This window comes from Haplochromis burtoni, unplaced genomic scaffold, assembly GCF_018398535.1.
Source record: "Haplochromis burtoni strain Fernald_Lab_line unplaced genomic scaffold, NCSU_Asbu1 Contig_196, whole genome shotgun sequence".
Classification (NCBI taxonomy): Eukaryota; Metazoa; Chordata; class Actinopteri; order Cichliformes; family Cichlidae; genus Haplochromis; species Haplochromis burtoni.
The window spans coordinates 636,757-642,561 of record NW_024582557.1 but is presented as its reverse complement, the minus strand read 5'-3'; the positions used below and the strand labels follow the sequence as shown (position 1 = coordinate 642,561).

Below are 5,805 nucleotides of genomic sequence, written 5' to 3'. Positions count from 1 at the left end.
TGTGTGTGTGTGTGTGTGTGTGTGTGTGTGTGTGTGTGTGTGTGTGTGTGTGTGTGTGCGTACAAACACATGTGCATGTTCAGACATTTAAAGAGGTGCTGAGCTGTTCATCTACTCAAAACTTTCCATCTCTCCAGACCTCCCAATCCTCTCGCCTACTTCCATCAAAGTCCTTTTCTCCTCTCTGCCTTCCTCGACTCCCCTCTCTTCCATTTCCATGTTGTTCTGCTGTTCGCTTGTGGTGAGGCAGGCATCATCTCGTATACATGGCGTGGCGCATGATGTGGGACCACGGTAATGCAAGCATCTGTTCAGGGCTTTTGTGTTCAAAAGATTCAATTAAAAAATAATTACCAAAAGATTAGTGGTAGTCCGGTACGACTGTAGTGTTTGAATAGATGTTTCCTTTTCATCTGCTGTAATAATAGGATGCTTTTTTAATTAAAGAAAAAAAAGAGGAAGCAGATGAAGAAAAAGAAGAGGAAGAAGAAGAAGGAAAAAGGCGGGCCTGTCTCGGTACACCCTGTCTGAAGACAAAGTTTGTTTGATGTGCAGCAAAATTAAATATTTTTTTGATCTAACAAATTAATTTTCACCCCCACTCCCAAGCGCTTCCCATCCTCCCCTTTCCTTTTTTTCTGTAGGAGATAAAGACAATTTAATTTAGATACCAACATGGTGAGTAGCAGTGTGTGCACACACACACACACACACACTCCCTTGGTCAAGCCTGATGAGGATCCACCACTAGCAACTAAGCCATATCTTAAGTGCAGCTGGGAGTGTGACGAGGAAATGGAAGTCTGCATCATAAGAATATTCCGACGGGCATAAAAGCTGTGCTATGTATTATAAAGGGGGATGTAGCTGCAGGCCAACCATGAGCAAATATTTCAGCAACTATAAATAATGTTTATTACAATAATATCTAACATGCGTCCAGAAACCCATCAGTGCTTAAAGACAGGTTGTCCGAGTCATTCTTATAGAAGTCGTACCTGTTTGGAGCGTCCAACTGGATATATTTTCTCAGCCCAGCAAAATATATTTCTGAAAGCATTTGAGCAATTCAGTAACAATTACTGGTTATTATTGGTATTGAATTAACAGTCACAATTACCTCCCTCACCAGGAATTTGAAGGGAATCTGTTCAGCTCTGGCCTGGCTGACTCACCTGTTTGTCACCTCTGCCAGCAGGAGCACATTCATAGCAGCTCTGCAAGGATCTGGGGAAACAACAGGTATTGTTAGTTCCATGACCACATCACCACCACCGCCACAGCATCAGCAGCTATCAACCTGGAACTTTCAACAAAGCACACAATCAACTTCCTCCCCTCTTCAAAGTAAGGCGCAGGGCAGGGTGCTGGTCTGTCACAGGAAGTTACAGACAAGTCCTTGTTGGCCTAGAGAGGCAACGGAGATTCCTGGACATCATCATAACTGCCACACTCAGGCCTGACATAGCTCTGTTGTCTCAGGTGTCAAAGCAAATCATCCAGCTGGAGTTGACTGTCCCGCAGGAAGACCAATTGGACGAGGCCCCGGAAAGAAAGATGGCCCTGATGGCTGACTGTTAGATTCAGAGGGGGGAAGGCAAACCGTGAACCCATGAATGTGGGGTGTAGAGGTTTTGTAGGACAATCTCTATATCAAGTCTTAGGGCTCTTTGTGATCTGTGGATTGCAGAGAAGTAAAGCCATCAAACCATCTTCAGTGACTTTGGCTTAAGAGGGCTCATACATGAAATAATTCTCCAGGTCTTGTGTTGCGTGGAATATTTAAACATGGGTACAAGTTCTTTCCATGTAGCAGTTTTGGTCAGAACTCGTCTTAGGCCTGAGAGAGATAAATTAGCAGATACCAGACTGTTTACAAATTAAGATGCATTAAGATAGAGCAAATCTTACTGACTTATGACTTATGTTATGTCCAGCAGGCCACACTCACAGGATTTTGTCCAAAATGTCCAAACCAAAGTAAAACGTTCTACCAATCATTTAAGCCCACAAACCCACTGAACGCTGATTAGCAAAAGTTAGCATGGTAAAGTGACATTTTCCAAACAGTTGAGCCGAAATGTTGCTAGCCTTGCTAATAAAAAGACAAAAAGTGCTGTCCTACTACGGCTCTCTGCACATATCAGCGCTCCCTCGAGAGTTCTCTGTGTCATGAGTGTCAGGCCCACCCACCAAGTTATTTGCTCAGTCTTCACACCATGACACCATAATCCCTCATTGTCTTGGGTTACACCACAAAATTCAAACCCTAATGGTCCGCTCTGTTACGAAAAAAGCATTGCATTTCTCTACTTTTCATACTTGCATAGCAAAATTTTGGAGAGGGCAGCTGAAATAAAAGCAGGTGAGAGAGAGACAGACAGCAAAAGTAAGAGAGAGATGTCATTGACTCCTTGTCCCTGTGGCTTTGTTCCTGCCATGCTCTGCAGCACAGGGCTGACAGGCCCCAAAGCAGTGCCCACTATACGCGTGCGAGCACGCACACACGGGCACACACGCACATACACTTGCACACTGTGTTTGGCCTGTCAGCCACGGCAGCACCTGTCAACTGCTGACCACTTCATTGGACACCCCCAGAGAGAGAAAGTGAATGAGAGGAAAAAATGGGCTACTACAAACACAGCAGGCAAAGCAAATGACTGACCTCACTGTCCAGATGGGTCCTGTCCTATTTGACGCATACAACGCAAGCTTAGCCATGATACCAAACGGCGAGGGTTTGCTGTTTAATTCATTTTTTTGTCTTAGAAGATCACAGTTTCCTGTTAATGATGAAGGATTACACAAACAAGTAACAGTGACACACAAAACGTTACTTTAATTCTGCTCAATATGCCATTCTCCTTCTAAAAAGATATGTTTAAGCTAAACTTCTGCACTGTTCCACTTGCTAATATTCAAAGTGTCGTTTAGGTTTCGATATTCTGGACGAATATATTGCGAACAGAAAATAATGACATGAAAATTTTTGTTGCTGGTGGTTAATTAAACTGCGAGGTGCTGCAAGACACATGAATTGAATATATTTGCTTCTATCCAGTGGGAAGTTAATTCTCTACTTTCCATATAATCATCCTATTCGTTTTTCTGAATACAACTTTCCTGATACGGTGTGTCGCTATATATTAAATTACTCTGTCTAATAAATCATTAAAAACTTTTCTTTCAATGATGTTTCCTCCTGTACCTCCCTTCCCAAGTCCCCCAGAAAGTGTTTTTCTGAGAAACAAAAGATAAATGAGAAAGGGCCATGCCAGGAAGCACAAGTATACCCAGTTGAGAAGGTTATTATCAGGACAATAGACAGTTATTATCCTGGACAAACATCTTTATGATGAGGCAGGAGCAACACCAACACAGGGATATCAGATACATCATGTTTTGTCAGGATTCTAAGAGAAGAGTGGAGTGGTGCAGAGTAAAAACAGTTCAGCATGTTGCTCCACGAAACCAATGTTTCTTGTAATGATAGTAGACAAGTCACTCAACTCAGTGGATCAGACAGGTTTAACGGTCTGGATGAAGCCAATTACCAAGTAGTTTTGCTTAAACATTAAACTTTTGCAGCACAATGCAGTCCCATCAATGTACCTAGAGTTCCTCACTAAGCTTCAGTAAATGATAGATCGGGTGTAGGAACAAAAAAGGCATGCTCAATCGGTATAGGAAGGCTATCAGTTTCTTTAGAATATTTAAAATAGTTTTTGTTGACATACTGACAAATTGGTGAAAATGTAGAACTGAAGTTACACTGTGATACAAGGCCAGCCATTCCATGGGTAAAAGATTTAGGGTCGCTCACAGTATAGGGCTGTATAGGAGGTGATACATGGTTCCTGGAACTGCGGGCCATTTTACTTTAGCTTCACTTTAGTCAATGCATATACAGTACATATTTGGAAAGCTGCATCTTTCTCTTTTTCAAAGATGACATGATGGAAAATAGTTTAGTTTTATGAATGCAGATCAAATAGTTGAGGTGTTGTACGCTGCTTAATTTTGAATGTTATCGTGGCAAGAGTTAAGTCTTGGCAGAAGCAGAAATGTGCAAAAGTTCAAATTTCCCATTAGGACTGCCTGAGAACTAGCTATCAGCAACTGCATTCCAAAAGTATGAATATTGGCATGTGCCCCATTTCAGTCAAACTCTAATCACAACAGCATTCTAAAATTGCTGCATCATAATCCTTATAATCAGGACAAGGTGCAATATTCTTGCATAGCAACTCCAAGGATAGAAAGCTTGTTAGAGTAGAATAATAAACAGCTTTCAGCTATTACAATCACACCACATTCAATCATTCAGTGTATGGAAATGACTGATTCAATTTCAGTGTAGGAATAATGATTATAATGTGTCTGTAATATGTTAATACAGTTTCAAGTCAGCTGTTCTTTTCTTTGATTAGTCACATTGTCACTGTTTTGCTCTCTGTGAGTAGATTACATTTGCTCTTTGGTCTGATGGAGCACTCATAAATAAAAAAAAAGAATAGGATAGAATTAAGTAAGAGAGGAGAGAGCTTTAGAGAAGAGGGATTAGGATTCAGAGTGTTTGTTGGAGACCAAGAGCAGTCATGGCATTGTTTACCTCCGACTTTATTCCTGGTCTTATTGGCAAGGCTTCAGTCTTGACTAGACATTGATTCTTATTTAGAAGAGTGGAGTCTAGAGTGTGAGTCTCGGGGTATACTGAAGTCTTGGGGTGTTGAAAAAAAGGTGGATTTAACACAGAAGGCTATCTGCCAATCTGTGCAATTGTAATGTAAATCCTCCATCCTCCATGACACCTGCAGAGAAATGTGTTGCTGTGTATATCTTTGAATTTTCATTTACCCTCAAGCTTAGCCAGTTCGTTTGTCTTGTCTTGAAGACTCCCATTGTAGGTCAGTTTTGATGACATCTGTCAAGTGGTGCAGAATGCACCATGTGCTTGAATAGCATGTTTTTGCTTTAAACCAATACATGTAATCACGAGGATCCTTCCCCAGTCCTGATGAGTAACAGTAGTGCCAGCCTGTCTGATCACTGCAGACTTATTGTCATAATATCGCAGTAATAATGCTGTTTTCATTTAGAGCAGTTGAATTGGAATTAGTGCAGAATGTTGTTGGTGGTACATCAAACAAGAGTACACATCACAAAAATGTCATAATGCCAACAAAATGTAAAATCCTACAAGCTATCATAGCATAGCAAACTGCAATGAATCAGTCAGGCCAAGGTGCAGAGCACAACAGGGCAGTTTACCAGGGCAGCTGGAAAGTCAAGTTCAAGCAATTGACAAATTGGTGATTAAATTAAGAATTTAGTCATCGGTAGTTTTTAAATCTCCAGATCTTCCATCAACTGCACCAAAGTGAATAACTCTGTCTTAACTAGCTGTTTTGTTGCAGGATGTGAATCTCTCTCATTGAGTGAGAGAAGTGCTGCTAGAATAGCGGAAGTGTGAATGCGACCAGCAATATTCACTTTATTTTTGTAACTTTACTTTACTTCACTTTATTTAAAAGTAAGTGCGAGTCTGAAACAATAAGACTGCAGAGCTGGATTCTTTAAAATTGTTTAAATGTGAGTTTTTTATTCTTAAATGTCATGGTTATCACAACAATGTTGTTCAGAGTATGCAAATTTAACTTCCTATTGGACCCCTGCATAGATGAATGGGAGAAAAAAATATATACATTTAACTTGACTTTTTGAAATATCACTGGATGGTATCAGTTCACATAGATGGATTCCTATACCATCTGTCCTCTCTGTCCAAAATGTCCAAAATGT

At 40.7% G+C, this 5,805-nt stretch overlaps 1 long non-coding RNA gene across 9 annotated transcripts in view; it reads right to left on the bottom strand.

Annotated features, from left to right (window-relative positions):
* LOC102302168 overlaps positions 1–5,805 on the bottom strand; it is a 445,058-nt gene that overhangs the window by 33,713 nt on the left and 405,540 nt on the right. For all 9 annotated transcript variants that reach the window (XR_006055031.1, XR_006055030.1, XR_006055032.1 and 6 more), the window contains one exon: positions 1,176–1,227. This is a non-coding gene — a long non-coding RNA (uncharacterized LOC102302168). The remainder of the gene's footprint in view (positions 1–1,175; positions 1,228–5,805) is intronic.